This window comes from Rhamphochromis longiceps, linkage group LG7 (assembly GCF_057381845.1).
Source record: "Rhamphochromis longiceps isolate RC_006_pf linkage group LG7, R_longiceps_female_GT1.1, whole genome shotgun sequence".
NCBI lineage: Eukaryota > Metazoa > Chordata > Actinopteri > Cichliformes > Cichlidae > Rhamphochromis > Rhamphochromis longiceps.
Window position 1 is genome coordinate 58,502,372 of NC_140563.1, and position 20,408 is coordinate 58,522,779.

At 38.8% G+C, this 20,408-nt stretch overlaps 1 long non-coding RNA gene across 1 annotated transcript; it reads left to right on the forward strand.

Moving 5' to 3' along the window:
* Positions 1–10,437: 10,437 nt before the first annotated feature.
* Positions 10,438–15,225, forward strand: LOC146666497 (uncharacterized). The gene is made up of 3 exons (XR_014912576.1): positions 10,438–10,557; positions 10,700–10,861; positions 15,141–15,225. It is a non-coding gene; the product is annotated as an uncharacterized LOC146666497 (long non-coding RNA).
* Positions 15,226–20,408: the final 5,183 nt, after the last annotated feature.

The following is a 20,408-nucleotide window of genomic DNA, read 5'->3' on the forward strand; positions in this document are numbered from 1 at the left end:
TTTCATTATGTGTATACCTTGAAAATCTTAGCTCCAACAGCTGCAAATCCTGTTTTCCCAGCACGGGGACCTTGAGTTCTATAAGATAAAGCCATAAACTGGTTTGTCTGAGTCTTCTATCAAAAGTTACAGCTATTTATATGAAGTTGTACAAAAACGCTTTCTTTCGCCAAGACAATGCGTTTCTCACTGTTACATGCATTTGAATGGGGAACTCGACCGAAACAAAGTATAGGTTTTCATTATGTGTATAACTTGGAAATCTTAGCTCAAACAGCTGCAAATCCTGTTTTCCCAGCACGGGGACCTTGAGTTCTATAAGATAAAGCCATAAACATGTTTGTCTGAGTCTTCTATCAAAAGTTACAGCTATTTATATGAAGTTGTACAAAAACGCTTTCTTTCGCCAAGACAGTGCGTTTCTCACTGTTACATGCATTTGAATGGGGAACTCGACCGAAACAAAGTATAGGTTTTCATTATGTGTATAACTTGAAAATCTTAGCTCCAACAGCTGCAAATCCTGTTTTCCCAGCACGGGGACCTTGAGTTCTATAAGATAAAGCCATAAACATGTGTATCCGAGTCTTCTATCAAAAGTTACAGCTATTTATATGAAGTTGTACAAAAACGCTTTCTTTCGCCAAGACAGTGCGTTTCTCACTGTTACATGCATTTGAATGGGGAACTCGCCTGAAACAAAGTATAGGTTTTCATTATGTGTATAACTTGGAAATCTTAGCTCCAACAGCTGCAAATCCTGTTTTCCCAGCACGGGGACCTTGAGTTCTATAAGATAAAGCCATAAACATGTTTGTCTGAGTCTTCTATCAAAAGTTACAGCTATTTATATGAAGTTGTACAAAAACGCTTTCTTTCGCCAAGACAGTGCGTTTCTCACTGTTACATGCATTTGAATGGGGAACTCGACCGAAACAAAGTATAGGTTTTCATTATGTGTATAACTTGAAAATCTTAGCTCCAACAGCTGCAAATCCTGTTTTCCCAGCACGGGGATATTGAGTTCTATAAGATAAAGCCATAAACATGTTTGTCTGAGTCTTCTATCAAAAGTTACAGCTATTTATATGAAGTTGTACAAAAACGCTTTCTTTCGCCAAGACAGTGCGTTTCTCACTGTTACATGCATTTGAATGGGGAACTCGACCGAAACAAAGTATAGGTTTTCATTATGTGTATAACTTGGAAATCTTAGCTCCAACAGCTGCAAAACCTGTTTTCCCAGCACGGGGACCTTGAGTTCTATAAGATAAAGCCATAAACATGTGTATCCGAGTCTTCTATCAAAAGTTACAGCTATTTATATGAAGTTGTACAAAAACGCTTTATTTCGCCAAGACAGTGCGTTTCTCACTGTTACATGCATTTGAATGGGAAACTCACCTGAAACAAAGTATAGGTTTTCATTATGTGTATAACTTGAAAATCTTAGCTCAAACAGCTGCAAATCCTGTTTTCCCAGCACGGGGACCTTGAGTTCTATAAGATAAAGCCATAAACATGTTTGTCTGAGTCTTCTATCAAAAGTTACAGCTATTTATATGAAGTTGTACAAAAACGCTTTCTTTCGCCAAGACAGTGCGTTTCTCACTGTTACATGCATTTGAATGGGGAACTCGACCGAAACAAAGTATAGGTTTTCATTATGTGTATAACTTGAAAATATTAGCTCAAACAGCTGCAAAACCTGTTTTCCCAGCACGGGGACCTTGAGTTCTATAAGATAAAGCCATAAACATGTGTATCCGAGTCTTCTATCAAAAGTTACAGCGATTTATATGAAGTTGTACAAAAACGCTTTCTTTCGCCAAGACAGTGCGTTTCTCACTGTTACATGCATTTGAATGGGGAACTCGACCGAAACAAAGTATAGGTTTTCATTATGTGTATAACTTGGAAATCTTAGCTCCAACAGCTGCAAAACCTGTTTGCCCAGCACGGGGACCTTGAGTTCTATAAGATAAAGCCATAAACATGTGTATCCGAGTCTTCTATCAAAAGTTACAGCGATTTATATGAAGTTGTACAAAAACGCTTTCTTTCGCCAAGACAGTGCGTTTCTCACTGTTACATGCATTTGAATGGGGAACTCGACCGAAACAAAGTATAGGTTTTCATTATGTGTATAACTTGGAAATCTTAGCTCCAACAGCTGCTAATCCTGTTTTCCCAGCACGGGGACCTTGAGTTCTATAAGATAAAGCCATAAACATGTTTGTCTGAGTCTTCTATCAAAAGTTACAGCTATTTATATGAAGTTGTACAAAAACGCTTTCTTTCGCCAAGACAGTGCGTTTCTCACTGTTACATGCATTTGAATGGGGAACTCGACCGAAACAAAGTATAGGTTTTCATTATGTGTATAACTTGGAAATCTTAGCTCAAACAGCTGCAAAACCTGTTTTCCCAGCACGGGGACCTTGAGTTCTATAAGATAAAGCCATAAACTGGTTTGTCTGAGTCTTCTATCAAAAGTTACAGCTATTTATATGAAGTTGTACAAAAACGCTTTCTTTCGCCAAGACAGTGCGTTTCTCACTGTTACATGCATTTGAATGGGGAACTCGACCGAAACAAAGTATAGGTTTTCATTATGTGTATAACTTGAAAATCTTAGCTCCAACAGCTGCAAATCCTGTTTTCCCAGCACGGGGATATTGAGTTCTATAAGATAAAGCCATAAACATGTTTGTCTGAGTCTTCTATCAAAAGTTACAGCTATTTATATGAAGTTGTACAAAAACGCTTTCTTTCGCCAAGACAGTGCGTTTCTCACTGTTACATGCATTTGAATGGGGAACTCGACCGAAACAAAGTATAGGTTTTCATTATGTGTATAACTTGGAAATCTTAGCTCCAACAGCTGCAAAACCTGTTTTCCCAGCACGGGGACCTTGAGTTCTATAAGATAAAGCCATAAACATGTTTGTCTGAGTCTTCTATCAAAAGTTACAGCTATTTATATGAAGTTGTACAAAAACGCTTTCTTTCGCCAAGACAGTGCGTTTCTCACTGTTACATGCATTTGAATGGGGAACTCGACCGAAACAAAGTATAGGTTTTCATTATGTGTATAACTTGAAAATCTTAGCTCCAACAGCTGCAAATCCTGTTTTCCCAGCACGGGGACCTTGAGTTCTATAAGATAAAGCCATAAACATGTGTATCCGAGTCTTCTATCAAAAGTTACAGCTATTTATATGAAGTTGTACAAAAACGCTTTATTTCGCCAAGACAGTGCGTTTCTCACTGTTACATGCATTTGAATGGGAAACTCACCTGAAACAAAGTATAGGTTTTCATTATGTGTATAACTTGAAAATCTTAGCTCAAACAGCTGCAAATCCTGTTTTCCCAGCACGGGGACCTTGAGTTCTATAAGATAAAGCCATAAACATGTGTATCCGAGTCTTCTATCAAAAGTTACAGCTATTTATATGAAGTTGTACAAAAACGCTTTCTTTAGCCAAGACAGTGCGTTTCTCACTGTTACATGCATTTGAATGGGGAACTCGACCGAAACAAAGTATAGGTTTTCATTATGTGTATACCTTGAAAATCTTAGCTCCAACAGCTGCAAATCCTGTTTGCCCAGCACGGGGACCTTGAGTTCTATAAGATAAAGCCATAAACATGTTTGTCTGAGTCTTCTATCAAAAGTTACAGCTATTTATATGAAGTTGTACAAAAACGCTTTCTTTCGCCAAGACAATGCGTTTCTCACTGTTACATGCATTTGAATGGGGAACTCGACCGAAACAAAGTATAGGTTTTCATTATGTGTATAACTTGGAAATCTTAGCTCAAACAGCTGCAAATCCTGTTTTCCCAGCACGGGGACCTTGAGTTCTATAAGATAAAGCCATAAACATGTTTGTCTGAGTCTTCTATCAAAAGTTACAGCTATTTATATGAAGTTGTACAAAAACGCTTTCTTTCGCCAAGACAGTGCGTTTCTCACTGTTACATGCATTTGAATTGGGAACTCGACCGAAACAAAGTATAGGTTTTCATTATGTGTATAACTTGGAAATCTTAGCTCAAACAGCTGCAAATCCTGTTTTCCCAGCACGGGGACCTTGAGTTCTATAAGATAAAGCCATAAACATGTTTGTCTGAGTCTTCTATCAAAAGTTACAGCTATTTATATGAAGTTGTACAAAAACGCTTTCTTTCGCCAAGACAGTGCGTTTCTCACTGTTACATGCATTTGAATGGGGAACTCGACCGAAACAAAGTATAGGTTTTCATTATGTGTATAACTTGAAAATCTTAGCTCCAACAGCTGCAAATCCTGTTTTCCCAGCACGGGGACCTTGAGTTCTATAAGATAAAGCCATAAACATGTGTATCCGAGTCTTCTATCAAAAGTTACAGCTATTTATATGAAGTTGTACAAAAACGCTTTCTTTCGCCAAGACAGTGCGTTTCTCACTGTTACATGCATTTGAATGGGGAACTCGACCGAAACAAAGTATAGGTTTTCATTATGTGTATAACTTGGAAATCTTAGCTCACACAGCTGCAAAATCTGTTTGCCCAGCATGGGGATATTGAATTCTATAAGATAAAACCATAAATACGTAAATCTGAGCCTTCTATCAAAAGTTACAGCTGTCTTCATGAAGCTGTACAAAAACACTTTATTTCGCCGAGACAGTGCGTTTCTGACTATTACATGCATTTGAATGCAGTTCTCGCACGAAACAAAGTATAGGTTTTCATTATGTGAATAACTCGAAAATCTTAGCTCAAACCTGTTTGCTCAACACGGGGATACTGAATATTATAAGATAAAGCCATAACTACGTAAATCTGAATCTTCTATCAAAAGTTACAGCTAACTTCATGAAGTTGTACAAAAAGGCTTTATTTTGCAAAGATAGTGCGTTTCTGACTATTACATGCGAGACATGTGTCTCTTTACTGTGTTTAAGACACTTTACAGGTCCCTCCCCTAATGAAGAGTAGTGAGCAGCTGATTGGACCATGGAACAGGTGACCACCTTCAAAAAGCCGCTCTGACAGCTCCAGAGGGGAGAGAGAGAGAGAGTGTGTGCAACGAGCGAGTAGCCTGACAGCCGTCGCGGTCCTGACCATGGTTTTCCCAGCCTGTGCTTATCTTGTGTATTTGTGTGAGGGTGAATTGTAAAAGCCGCTCCTAGTGCATTAGCTGAGAGCTTAGGCACTCGTGGGCTGAAGCGGAAGGGGTGAGCTGCCTTTTCTTTTGGAATCGTTTTCTCCTGTTTTCTTGGTCAGGGAGCGAGGGATAGCTCTGTCATTTGTTTGTTCTTTTTCTTTCCTAGGGTTTAGTTAGTCTTTTCTGGTGGGTCTTAGTTGGTTTTGTTTATTATTTTGGCCTGGGCTCACCCTGGAGCTATGCTTCTTGTCCTTAAATAAAATCACCTTTTTTTACTCACAACTGGTTTGGATGTTTGGCTTGGGAACCAGGGCGGGGATTTGTCTCTCTCTCCTCCAACCTTATGTGCGTCCCTACACGCCTAGATTAGGGGCGTAACATAAATGGAGTTCTCACACGAAACAAAGTATAGCTTTTTATTATGTGTATAACTTGAGAATCTTAGCTCAAACAGCTGCAAATCCTGTTTTCCCAGCACGGGGACCTTGAGTTCTATAAGATAAAGCCATAAATACGTATATCTGAGTTTCCTATCAAAAGTTACAGCTGTCTTCATGAAGTTGTAAACCCTTTTATTTGAATGGAGTTCTCGCACGAAACAAAGTATAGGCTTTCATTTTTTCAATAACTGGAAGCTCTTGGCTCAAACAGCTGCAAAACCTGTTTCCCCAGCACGGAGATGCTGAATTGTATAAGGCAAAGCCATATTGATGTGTGTCTGAGCCTCCTATCAAAAGTTACAGGTAACTTCATGAAGCTGTACAAAAACACTTTATTTCGCCGAGACCGTGCGTTTCTGACTATTACATGCATTTGAATGGAGTTCTCGCACGAAACAAAGTATAGGTTTTCATCTTGTGAATAACTTGAAAATCTTAGCTCACATAGCTTTAAAACTGTTTGCTCAACACGGGGATATTGAATTTGATAAGATAAAGCCATAAATACGCATATCTGAGTCTCCTATCAAAAGTTAGAGCTGTCTTCATGAAGTTGTAAACGCTTTATTTCGCCAAGACAGTGCGTTTCTGACTATTACATGCATTTGAATGGAGTTGTCGCACGAAAAAAAGTATAGGTATTCATTTTGTGAATAACTTGAAAATCTTAGATCAAACAGCTGCAAAACCTGTTTGCTCAACACGGGGATATCGAACTTTATAAGATAAAGCCATAAATATGTTTATATGCGTCTTCTATCAAAAGTTACAGCTGTCTTGAATGAAAGCATTATAGCAGCTTACCTCGATCATGTGGTAGAACAGACACATGGGCCACCTACGTGTCCTTCTACGGCTGGAGTAGTTGCCACAAACCTGCAAAACAAAAAGAAATGATCAGGTGACATGAACAGATTTATACAGCCATAAGCAAGAGATTCTTCCTGCCTGTGGGCGTCAAACTGGACCCCCCCTCCTTACTGTAACTATCAGTGCTCAATAAGACAACCTTTTTTCCTTTTTTCTTTGCTTGGGGATGTAGGAAACCACAGCCTTGCCCCCCCCCCTAGCGACCTGGACGGGAGAGACGCTCATCGAATCTTACTGCCCGATTAATTTGCTCAAATCTCTTTTTTTTTTTTTTGACATGGTAGCATGAAACAGAAGAGCCCTGTCTCCCCATTTCACAGGCTTGTTGTCGTTTCATGTTGACACCTGTACAGGCCAGCCAGCATCACAAGCCCCATGTAAGCCTCATCTATGTCCTTCCAGTCTTTTACTGACCTGTTGCCCCTGCAGGTTGGTGAAATGCAGGATTAGCTGCCTAATGTCCTCTGCAAAAAAAAGATGGAAAGTGCTCACAGGGCTGCTGATCCTATACGAATTGCATAATGGGTTGGTCCTGGGGTTAAAATGGGGGGAGGAAAAAATGGCAGGACCTCTTCGTGTGTGGGTTGCCACATGATTTCTCCATTTTTAGATCTCCACTGGCCATCCTCCAGTCTTGTCTCTTCCTCCTGCTCTTCTTCCTCCTTCTCCTTCTCCTCCTCCGCACATGAGCTGCAAAGTTCCTCGGTGCCTGGCAAAAATTCTTCTTCGCTGTCAGAAGTATCTCCACTGCTTGTGGAGAGTGCAAAACTGCAGCAACAGCCTCCTCTAAACTGAGTGCACGCTTCATTGTGTCTGTGCAGAAATGACCACTCAGACCAGGCTGCAAAGTATTTTCATAGACTTCAAAGGTGCACCTGAATAAACATGCTATACCATACATCCAATAAGAGAGAGGAGGCACACTCTTGATCAAGAAAAAACATAAGCGCACGCCTTTGATCTCTCCCCTCCCCTCTCTCTCTCTCTCTCTCTCTCTCTCTCTCTCTCTCTCTTTCTCTCTCTCTCTCTCTCTCTCTCTCTCACACACACACACACACACACACATGCACATACATACATACACACACAATACCATTTTATGGTGGTTAGCTGTTTTATTGTCATGCATTTTACAAGGTAAGATAACCATGTCCTGCATTCAAAACCACTGAAAATGTCTATGGTGGTGCTGTGCCTAATATTGTGCTGGTGTATGCTTGGGTAATCGCACAGCTAGCGACTGGGTGACTTTATTCACCCGCTTCGGCTGTTGTCAGTCCATATCCCCTAGATATGGACCATCTCCTGCTAGATTGTTCAGAAGGTTGTTATCATCCATCCAGATGGAGGATCACTAACAGGAGCGTGGGAAGACTCCAGAATCCACTCTGGCTGCAATCCGGTGGATACAGCAGTGTGTACAGGTAAGACCGTTTAAACGGACAGCATTTATAGAATGACTATTAAAAGTCAGACCAGCGAGTGTCAATAATGTTAATGTGGTTATGTTAGTAATACACCGAGTGCTAATATAACAGCTTTAAGATGCATTTGTAGATGTTATTACGTGTTTTACCGTCTTTATGGTGCTAGCTTAAAGTTACGGTGTAAACGTTAGCTTATATTGGAATAAAGCTGTTACTGTTTAAACGATGTTAGCACAGAAATATTAGCTTCTGTCATGACTGACGAAGTTACTAGTTAATAAAGTTTCCAGTAAAGTGTTTAATCGCAGCCACAGACTGACAGCAAATATCTCGATTAGCTTCAGTGCATCTGTAATAAATATGTGCAAGTTTCAGTGCTTCGTTTAAACTGTATGATACTTATACTGACCCAGGGTCAGTGTAAAATACAATCCTAGCTGTGTGAACAAAGCCTGGCTCCTTTAATCCTGCATGAAAAACCTCAGGATGCAGGCTATTATTACTCTTTCCTGCTGGCACACCTGTCACACCTGAGAGTCAGCTAGAAACTTACAGTGACGTGGACATCATGCAAAGACTGCCAGACTCTGTAATACTGCAAATGATCAGTGACTCAAGTTAACACTAAACTTTAAACGGTACCTCTGTGTCTCTGTGTGCTGAACATTTAGGATTGAGTCAGGCTGCATCTGTGTTAGTCCTCTGACAGACTGGTGACCTGTCCAGGTGTGCTCTACCTATGACTACTGGGACAGGCTCTAGCTCCTGTAATAGAAATTTTATGTTATTCTCATTTAAAGCATTTAAGTGCTTATGCATATGCTTAGTTGTGACACTGTTATAGACTGTTCAATGAAAGTTTCTAAAACTAGATGAACTTACTTCAGCAGTTTGAGAAAACAACTCCCTTTACAGGTGCTGATAACGTCAAGGGCACAAAACAGCATAACCATTGATCCGTTAGGTTTCATAGCGAGACACGTGAAGTGGCAGAGCTGACATGACTGAACTGTGATGTTTGATGTGTGTTTGCTCTCCTGTGCACAGTAATAAATAGCATGATCACAGCTCTTTCTGTGTTGCAGACTTTATTTAAAAAATTCCATGACATCTACTATAACTGAACCAACCTGGTGCTCTTCATTTATGGAGGCTGTTGAGTCTGAATGTTGGATGTTGTGTATCTCGTGTTCTCTGGGCTTTGTTGTCCTCAGTCTTTTTGCAGGATCAGAAAACAAAACCGGGAGGCGCGTAAATGTTTCTTCTCCATGATGTTTCTTCAAATGTTTCTTCTGGATGATGATATGACCGTGACACGGGATGCCACCTTTGGTCTTGTGACGAAGCAAAGCTCAGGAAGAAGTGTGATTAAATGGTACCCACATGTTGAGAAGGATGTACAGGGCACCTGCAGCCAAATCCAAGCTTCAGCTTAGTTGTAGTTGCAGAATGCTATAGGACTGAGACATCTAAGGCATCAAATGTTTGATTAAACGGATGAAAAAGAGAAGTTTTTTCCCTATAATTATCACTTCTTAAAATCTGTAGCAACTTCAAGTCTGTCAGCATGCTGAGCATGCTCAGAATGTGACAATATATTTTTGTTCAATATTTAATTTCTTTCAGTTGCAATTGTTAAATGAAAAAATATATATTCTTATAATTTAGCAAACAAATTTATCAAAAAAAAAAATACATATATCTGTATTGGTTTTAGTGAATTAATTTGACACCTGTATTGAAAATACCATATTGTATTCATACAGAATCAGTATGGTATCATTGTTTGTCTGTTCACTGATTGTTGAAGCTAAGAGCTACTTTGATCTGTTTAGATCTAAAGTATCCAAAGTTGAGTTCTAATGTTTCTTCACCCCTGTGTGTGTGATATGTGATTTCCTACATGCTGGCAGAGCAGAGCAGCAGTTTGTGCTCACAGATGGTGACGGTGTGGAGAGACGGTGGTATTTCCTCAGAAGAACCAGCAGAGTCACAAAGGACACCAGTCCATCTCACCACCTTGACTTGCTGACTGATGTTCGTCTACACTGCACAGAGGAAATCAACTGACCGAGGTTTGTCCAGTGACGTGTTATGAAATGTATATTTGTTTTATGCTTACAGATATGTTTTTCTTGACAGAGGCTCTGCAGAGGTTAGACAAAGCAGAGAAAACGTGCTTTACATTTTACTGTGATTTATTGAGATATTTGTTGCCTGATGTTCAGCAGGAATGGAGAAATAGAATCAAAGGGAGATGTTTTTCCTGTTTTTGTAATGATGTAAGTAAATCTTCAATATTATTTATTTGCTTGGTTATATTAGGAGCGTTTCTGAGTGAGGGGGAGAGGAGTCATCATCCAGGTAAAGTGACGTGGATCAGTGGATACACTTGTCTCCCCTTTAAAGGAGACGATCCAAGTCATCCTTAAATGTTAGCGCTTTCAAATACACAAACATTTTTAAAGGACAAAAATGAACATCCAACTTTGACTGTAATACAAAATAAATCTTTGCATGTGTGTTTTCAAACTCTCAGATGGGCAGTATATCAGTCTTGGACTGTCTAACCTGCCGGAGCAGCACTGAATGACCACCGCACGAGCATGTTCCTGCAACATTCAGCATCTGATCCTTCATCTGTGTGCTTCTGCTTTTGGTAAGTAGAGTTACCCAACTCCAGTAACTCTAAACACATGCCATCCATTTCTAACGGCCTGGTTACTTCCTGTCAGTTACTTTAGAAACCATGTGGTCACCTGACCTAACACTGTTTCTTCTTCTTCTCCTTAATGTTGAAGTGTCAAATGTCAAACAGCTGGAGAGGAAACTACACCAGTGTACTGGGATGTTTCAGCAACACGTGCCAGATGCTGTTCCTTCATGGTGACATCACCAGAGACAGTCCCGCCCACCTCAGGACCCATTGATTATGATGATCTGATCCATCAAACCCCCAGCAGGTGAACTTTATTCATGACATAACACCGCAACAATGTAAAAAATTAAACAGCAACAGTCTAAATGTAAAGTGCATTCTAAAGTCCTCTTCAATAAATTGTATGCAAAGAGTCATTCAGGTCACTACAGAACCCAGAGTCTTCATCATTAAATCTCTGGTTGCTTCATTTTTTCTATCCTGTTCTGTTTGCCCAGCACGGGGATATTGAGTTCTATAAGATAAAGCCATAAACATGTTTGTCTGAGTCTTCTATCAAAAGTTACAGCGATTTATATGAAGTTGTTCAAAAACGCTTTATTTCGCCAAGACAATGCGTTTCTCACTGTTACATGCATTTGAATGGGAAACTCGCCTGAGACAAAGTATAGGTTTTCATTATGTGAATAATTTTAAAATCTTAGCTCAAACGGCTGCAAAACCTGTTTGCCCAGCACGGGGACATTGAGTTCTATAAGATAAAGTCATGAATACGTATATCTGAATCTTCTATCAAAAGTTACAGCTATTTATATGAAGTTGTACAAAAACGCTTTATTTTGTCAAGACAGTGGGTTTTAGAGTCTTCATCATTAAATCTCTGGTTGCTTCATTTTTTCTATCCTATATCAGATATTTTAAAGGTTAGCTTAGGTAAAGTTCCATTCTCATGGTGAGGCAAAGTGCTTTATGTGTGTGTGTGCGTGTCATGAACGGCTATAAAAGGCCTATAATTAAAGAACAAAGCGGGGTTTGAGTTCGAGTTGCGGCAGACTGTCACTACTTGTAAATGGAACGCAGCCTTCCTACGGCGGACAGCTAATAACAGGAATCGGACGCGGTCCAGCCAAGTCCACAGCAACCACCATAGCAACCGCCTAGCATGACCTTAAAAACATATTCTGTCTTCATAACTATCAAAATCGTGAAATGATTTGCAAAGTGTGAAAGTGTTACAGCTGCAGAGAGCTATGGCGGTATCTATGGAAGCTGTTTACATAGCTAATAATATACGATGTAACCATGGAGACAGTCAGTCACTTGAGCTAGCGGTGCATGTTTACTACAGTGAATAAGGTGATTGAGTGCACAGCGTCCACACTCTGCAGGGGGTAAAGACATTACTTCAATATTGTTTTATATTGATATATATTAGCCTTCTGTTGACCATCACCTCAGGTTCACCATTACAGTTTCAGATTACAGATGCACACTGTCTAAACACATTCAAAAACTCATGTCTCAGAAATAAGCACAGCTGTTCATGTTTGTCATTAGAGTTTTATTTGTAAGAAAATTATGAACTTCATATTGTGCATTAAATAAAAGAACATTTCACAACTCTGAGTCAACAGAAACAGGTAACAGAAATGTCTCTAATGTGTACAGTGTAGTGTAAGCATTAAAAGATCATAAAGGAAAAACTAACATTTATGTGAAACTAATTGTAATAAAAAATGAGCAGGTGCTTTATAGATTTAAAAGAAAGAATCTGAAAACAACACTTTTTTGGTCTAAGTGATCAAAGTAGAAAACAGAACTGATGTTCAAGAACAAACCGTAGCTGCACTAATATTACACATCTCGATCGTTGTACTGAACAGACATGTTGCTTTTAAAACCACATGCAGTGTGTGACCATGACTGTTCACTGAGACCATGAACGCCACTTCGCTGAACATTCTTCTTCTTCTTCTTGCCATTAAATTGGAAGCAGAAGCAGCACGAGCTGATTTGATCTACTGAAAGGAAAAAGCAGAACATCTGAGTTGAAACCAGTCAGCTGAAATCATTAAGACAGGAACAAATTCAATGCAGTGTCTCAAGTGGCTTAGCCTGTTACAACTGTTGATACAAGCTAAATACGGTTAACACACAGTGTCAGGGAGCTCCAGTGTGGGAACTAGTGGCTTTAGGTTTGTAGTCATTTAACTTTCATCCATTCATTCATTTAATTCAGGAGGAAGAAATTCCAGGTTGGTGCAGGCTGGTTACATGCATTTGGTCCCATGCTGTCTTTAATTAAATGACTTGGTTCATTTTATGGCTGGGCTGTATGTGGGGTTATATCATGTTATTTGGGCAGGAGTACCTGTCCCCTGTTAGACTTAGAAAGTTTCTCCATAAGTAGAGTTTCTAACTCTTCTAGCACATCTGTGGCTGACAGCTTTTTGGTGGCTCTTTTTACCCCACACTGGTTGTGAGTGTGTAAATAGCCCCACTAGTTATTTTGGGTTGCAGTTAACTAGGGAGGAAGGGGTGGGTATGCCATGATTAGGTGAATAACAATTATATGTGATACATAAATTTCACAATGCATGCATATATCTCTATCAATTAAACCTGGCCTGAGGGCTGCCATTTTTTACATTCAGTTATTTCTCTTAGAAATGTTGGAACTAAATAATGAATGTGTTACAGTTAAAGTGAAACACTGGTCAGTGTAAATGGCTCATTGGGACACAGAAACCTTTAAATTAAACCTGATATCTAGTGTCAAACAATATCAAAGCTGTAAAAGATGTTTACATTCAGAATTTATAAAACTATGATTGTAAATAAATTCAAACAAGTGAGCTTTTCTCTTTGTGCTGAATATCAACACTGTGGTTTCTTAGACTGTAAGCTTTACTTTAGTGCAACCAGTTGCAGAAGCTGCCACTCCAAATGTCTTTTGATAACAAGAAAAAAATACCTTTTCAGTACACGGCCTGAAGTTCTTCTCCGAAATCTTCTGCAATCGGCTTTGTCTGCTGGTTTGAAGACAATAAACCATAAAAAAGATGATTTAGTCACTTTGTCTGTGTCATGCAGCTCGAATGTGTCGTGTAACGATGTTGAATAGCCGTCGTTATCCCTCTGCTTTGAGCCTTTTATCAAAAGTTACAGCTAACTTCATGAAGTTGTACAAAAAGGCTTCATTTCGCCGAGACAGTGCGTTTCTGACTATTACATGCATTTGAATGGAGTTCTTGCACGAAACAAAGTATAAGTTTTCATTATGTGAATAACTTGTATTTTACACTGACCCTGGGTCAGTATCAACTTCATGAAGACAGCTGTAACTTTTGATAGAGGACTCACACACACACATATTTATGGCTTTGCCTTATAGAATTCAGCATCTCCGTGCTGAGGAAATAGGTTTTGCAGCTGTTTGAGCTAAGATTTTCAAGTTATTCACAAATTGAAAACCTATACTTTGTGTCGGGCGAGAACTCCATTCAAATGCATGTAATAGCGAGAAACGCACTAACGTGGTGAAATAAAGCGTTTTTCCATAAACTTCATAAAGACAGCTGTAAATTTTGAGAGAAGACTCACACACACATTGGGGGGATATTGAAGTCTATAAGATAAAGCCATGAATATGTTTGTCTGAGTCTTCTATCAAAAGTTACAGCAAGCTCTATGAAGTTGATGAGAAACGCGTTTCTCACTGTTACATGCATTTGAATTTGGTTCTTGCCCGACACAAAGTATAGGTTTTAATTTGTGAATAACTTGAAAATCTTAGCTCAAACAGCTGCAAAACCTATTTCCTGAGCACTGAGATGCTGAATTCTATAAGGCAAAGCCATAAATATGTGTGTGTGATTCTTCTATCAACAGTTACAGCTGTCTTCTTGAAGTTGATACTGACCCAGGGTCAGTGTAAAATACAATCCTAGCTGTGTGAACAAAGCTTGGCTCCTTTAATCCTGCATGACAAACCTCAGGATGCAGGTTATTATTACTCTTTCCTGCTGGCACACCTGAGAGTCAGCTAGAAACTTACAGTGACGTGGACATCATGCAAAGACTGCCAGACTCTGTAATACTGTGAATGATCAGTGACTCAAGTTAACACTAAACTTTAAACAGTACCTCTGTGTCTCTGTGTGCTGAACATTTAGGATTGAGTCTGCATTGACTTTATTTATTGAGACTTTAATGTGCTAAAAGCAGGTTGAAGACAGCTCAGAAACATTTGAAGATTAAAATTTAGCATTATGGCTGCTGGTGGTTTGTAAAGCCTATACTCAGCTGTAGTTTTTGTTACTAATTTATGTTTGTTGTTGTTTAACACAGATTTCAGAAGAGCAAATATGCTTAATAGTTTAACTAGATTTCATTTGTCAGTGTGGGACTGCTGAGTCACCTGAAGAACTCATTTCATTCATTCTCCACATGATGTTCATATACAGAAATGTTTCACAGGAACTGGTTCCTCCCAAACTGTGAACTAGTGTGTTTCCATAGATTATCTCTGTATGAATGTACTTTTAAATGAAGGCAAGTGTTTGTCCTTTTTTGTTCCTCAGTTACAGTACGTGATATCTTGATATCAGGCGGTCAACACTGGGGGAAGACAAGAAGCAGACGTACTTCCAAGAGGGAGCTGCAGTGACGACACAGCCAGGTCACTGAGGTCAGAGGTCAGAATCTGAAACAGCTCAGGTTTATATTTTAGGGGTTATAAAAAATCAAAATGTATTTATGAAGAAACCTTTAAATAATAGTCATAATTATGATTATTATAAGAAATATCAAACATTTAAGTGGATTTTCTGTTACACATATTGTATTAGCCCTGCAATAAACTGGCAGCCTGTCTTTGTCCTGTATCAGCTGGGATAGGCTTCATCCTCCCGCAACCCTGAATTGTATTCCAATTATGTAATCTGATCATTTACAAACTCAAGGTATCTAATCAAAATGTAAGTAATAATTATAAAATGGGAAAGCAGAAATAAGTGTGACATAAATGTAAATGTGTTAGCTGACATAGAGGACAGCTACATGTAGTCTGAAAAACCTTTGTTGTCAAGTTTGCAGGTATATCAGCACGAGACATTCTTACATAGAAGAGTCTGTTAAAGTCTCTAACTCAGCGAAGCATTATTGGTCCCGTCTGTTTGGATAAATATAGTAAGTTGATGTTTGTCCATTTATTGACACATTTTCTTAAGTGCTTATCCAGTTCAGGATCACAGTGGAGCTGCAGCTGGATATGTTCATTAAATAAACCTTACAACAGTTAACAATAAACCTGCATCCATGTACGTTTTTGTCCACAGGATAAGAAAATCAAACTGGAACACTGTGGAACATGTTAATAAATGTTTGTGTGTTTATGCCTGTGTCTTTCACAGGAGGCGCTGGAAGGTTTCCCTAATAGTTCCTGGTGAATCAAAGCAGAACCATAAAGGTTGCTGGATTGCATGATGGCCTTACCCCTGAGCAGTCATCCTGTTAAAGGAGGAACCAGTTAGAAGCTGTTTTCAAAGTAGCTGAGCAGATTTCATCTCAAGTAAGCGATTAACTGTTTGTTCATCTGTTCTGCCACTTAAAGAGCATTTAAGGACGTCTTTTGAGCGTCCAGCTGAATTAATTCTACTGGCTCTCATGGTCATTTGTTATTATAGACATATTTTTCATGTTCATCCAGCTATTTAGTAAATTCTATCTATTTAGTAATATCCGTCAGCTATAAAATGTAATATAAATATAAAAAATATCTAAATATCTCCTGCACTTTATATTTTAATGATGTAAGTCTGTTATCGTGTTACATTAGCATTCCTCACATATCAATGAGATGCTGTACAGTACAATCCTACTGACGCAGCAGAGGGATAACGACGGCTATTCAACATCGTTACACGACACATTCGAGCTGCATGACACAGACAAAGTGACTAAATCATCTTTTTTATGGTTTATTGTCTTCAAACCAGCAGACAAAGCCGATTGCAGAAGATTTCGGAGAAGAACTTCAGGCCGTGTACTGAAAAGGTATTTTTTTCTTGTTATCAAAAGACATTTGGAGTGGCAGCTTCTGCAACTGGTTGCACTAAAGTAAAGCTTACAGTCTAAGAAACCACAGTGTTGATATTCAGCACAAAGAGAAAAGCTCACTTGTTTGAATTTATTTACAATCATAGTTTTATAAATTCTGAATGTAAACATCTTTTACAGCTTTGATATTGTTTGACACTAGATATCAGGTTTAATTTAAAGGTTTCTGTGTCCCAATGAGCCATTTACACTGACCAGTGTTTCACTTTAACTGTAACACATTCATTATTTAGTTCCAACATTTCTAAGAGAAATAACTGAATGTAAAAAATGGCAGCCCTCAGGCCAGGTTTAATTGATAGAGATATATGCATGCATTGTGAAATTTATGTATCACATATAATTGTTATTCACCTAATCATGGCATACCCACCCCTTCCTCCCTAGTTAACTGCAACCCAAAATAACTAGTGGGGCTATTTACACACTCACAACCAGTGTGGGGTAAAAAGAGCCACCAAAAAGCTGTCAGCCACAGATGTGCTAGAAGAGTTAGAAACTCTACTTATGGAGAAACTTTCTAAGTCTAACAGGGGACAGGTACTCCTGCCCAAATAACATGATATAACCCCACATACAGCCCAGCCATAAAATGAACCAAGTCATTTAATTAAAGACAGCATGGGACCAAATGCATGTAACCAGCCTGCACCAACCTGGAATTTCTTCCTCCTGAATTAAATGAATGAATGGATGAAAGTTAAATGACTACAAACCTAAAGCCACTAGTTCCCACACTGGAGCTCCCTGACACTGTGTGTTAACCGTATTTAGCTTGTATCAACAGTTGTAACAGGCTAAGCCACTTGAGACACTGCATTGAATTTGTTCCTGTCTTAATGATTTCAGCTGACTGGTTTCAACTCAGATGTTCTGCTTTTTCCTTTCAGTAGATCAAATCAGCTCGTGCTGCTTCTGCTTCCAATTTAATGGCAAGAAGAAGAAGAAGAATGTTCAGCGAAGTGGCGTTCATGGTCTCAGTGAACAGTCATGGTCACACACTGCATGTGGTTTTAAAAGCAACATGTCTGTTCAGTACAACGATCGAGATGTGTAATATTAGTGCAGCTACGGTTTGTTCTTGAACATCAGTTCTGTTTTCTACTTTGATCACTTAGACCAAAAAAGTGTTGTTTTCAGATTCTTTCTTTTAAATCTATAAAGCACCTGCTCATTTTTTATTACAATTAGTTTCACATAAATGTTAGTTTTTCCTTTATGATCTTTTAATGCTTACACTACACTGTACACATTAGAGACATTTCTGTTACCTGTTTCTGTTGACTCAGAGTTGTGAAATGTTCTTTTATTTAATGCACAATATGAAGTTCATAATTTTCTTACAAATAAAACTCTAATGACAAACATGAACAGCTGTGCTTATTTCTGAGACATGAGTTTTTGAATGTGTTTAGACAGTGTGCATCTGTAATCTGAAACTGTAATGGTGAACCTGAGGTGATGGTCAACAGAAGGCTAATATATATCAATATAAAACAATATTGAAGTAATGTCTTTACCCCCTGCAGAGTGTGGACGCTGTGCACTCAATCACCTTATTCACTGTAGTAAACATGCACCGCTAGCTCAAGTGACTGACTGTCTCCATGGTTACATCGTATATTATTAGCTATGTAAACAGCTTCCATAGATACCGCCATAGCTCTCTGCAGCTGTAACACTTTCACACTTTGCAAATCATTTCACGATTTTGATAGTTATGAAGACAGAATATGTTTTTAAGGTCATGCTAGGCGGTTGCTATGGTGGTTGCTGTGGACTTGGCTGGACCGCGTCCGATTCCTGTTATTAGCTGTCCGCCGTAGGAAGGCTGCGTTCCATTTACAAGTAGTGACAGTCTGCCGCAACTCGAACTCAAACCCCGCTTTGTTCTTTAATTATAGGCCTTTTATAACCGTTCATGACACGCACACACACACATAAAGCACTTTGCCTCACCATGAGAATGGAACTTTACCTAAGCTAACCTTTAAAATATCTGATATAGGATAGAAAAAATGAAGCAACCAGAGATTTAATGATGAAGACTCTAAAACCCACTGTCTTGACAAAATAAAATTATTCACATAATGAAAACCTATACTTTGTCTCAGGCGAGTTTCCCATTCAAATGCATGTAACAGTGAGAAATGCACTGTCTTGGCGAAATAAAGCGTTTTTGAACAACTTCATATAAATAGCTGTAACTTTTGATAGAAGACTCGGATACACATGTTTATGGCTTTATCTTATAGAACTCAAGGTCCCCGTGCTGGGAAAACAGGATTTGCAGCTGTTGGAGCTAAGATTTTCAAGTTATACACATAATGAAAACCTATACTTTGTTTCGGTCGAGTTCCCCATTCAAATGCATGTAACAGTGAGAAACGCACTGTCTTGGCGAAAGAAAGCGTTTTTGTACAACTTCATATAAATCGCTGTAACCTTTGATAGAAGACTCAGACAAACATGTTTATGGCTTTATCTTATAGAACTCAATATCCCCGTGCTGGGCAAACAGGTTTTGCAGCCGTTTGAGCTAAGATTTTAAAATTATTCACATAATGAAAACCTATACTTTGTTTCAGGCGAGTTTCCCATTCAAATGCATGTAACAGTGAGAAACGCATTGTCTTGGCGAAATAAAGCGTTTTTGAACAACTTCATATAAATCGCTGTAACTTTTGATAGAAGACTCAGACAAACATGTTTATGGCTTTATCTTATAGAACTCAATATCCCCGTGCTGGGCAAACAGGTTTTGCAGCCGTTTGAGCTAAGATTTTAAAATTATTCACATAATGAAAACCTATACTTTGTTTCAGGCGAGTTTCCCATTCAAATGCATGTAACAGTGAGAAACGCATTGTCTTGGCGAAATAAAGCGTTTTTGAACAACTTCATATAAATCGCTGTAACTTTTGATAGAAGACTCAGACAAACATGTTTATGGCTTTATCTTATAGAACTCAATATCCCCGTGCTGGGCAAACAGGTTTTGCAGCCGTTTGAGCTAAGATTTTAAAATTATTCACATAATGAAAACCTATACTTTGTCTCAGGCGAGTTTCCCATTCAAATGCATGTAACAGTGAGAAATGCACTGTCTTGGCGAAATAAAGCGTTTTTGAACAACTTCATATAAATCGCTGTAACTTTTGATAGAAGACTCAGACAAACATGTTTATGGCTTTATCTTATAGAACTCAATATCCCCGTGCTGGGCAAACAGGTTTTGCAGCCGTTTGAGCTAAGATTTTAAAATTATTCACATAATGAAAACCTATACTTTGTCTCAGGCGAGTTTCCCATTCAAATGCATGTAACAGTGAGAAATGCACTGTCTTGGCGAAATAAAGCGTTTTTGAACAACTTCATATAAATCGCTGTAACTTTTGATAGAAGACTCAGACAAACATGTTTATGGCTTTATCTTATAGAACTCAATATCCCCGTGCTGGGCAAACAGAACAGGTTTTGCAGCCGTTTGAGCTAAGATTTTAAAATTATTCACATAATGAAAACCTATACTTTGTCTCAGGCGAGTTTCCCATTCAAATGCATGTAACAGTGAGAAATGCACTGTCTTGGCGAAAGAAAGCGTTTTTGTACAACTTCATATAAATCGCTGTAACTTTTGATAGAAGACTCAGACAAACATGTTTATGGCTTTATCTTATAGAACTCAATATCCCCGTGCTGGGCAAACAGGTTTTGCAGCCGTTTGAGCT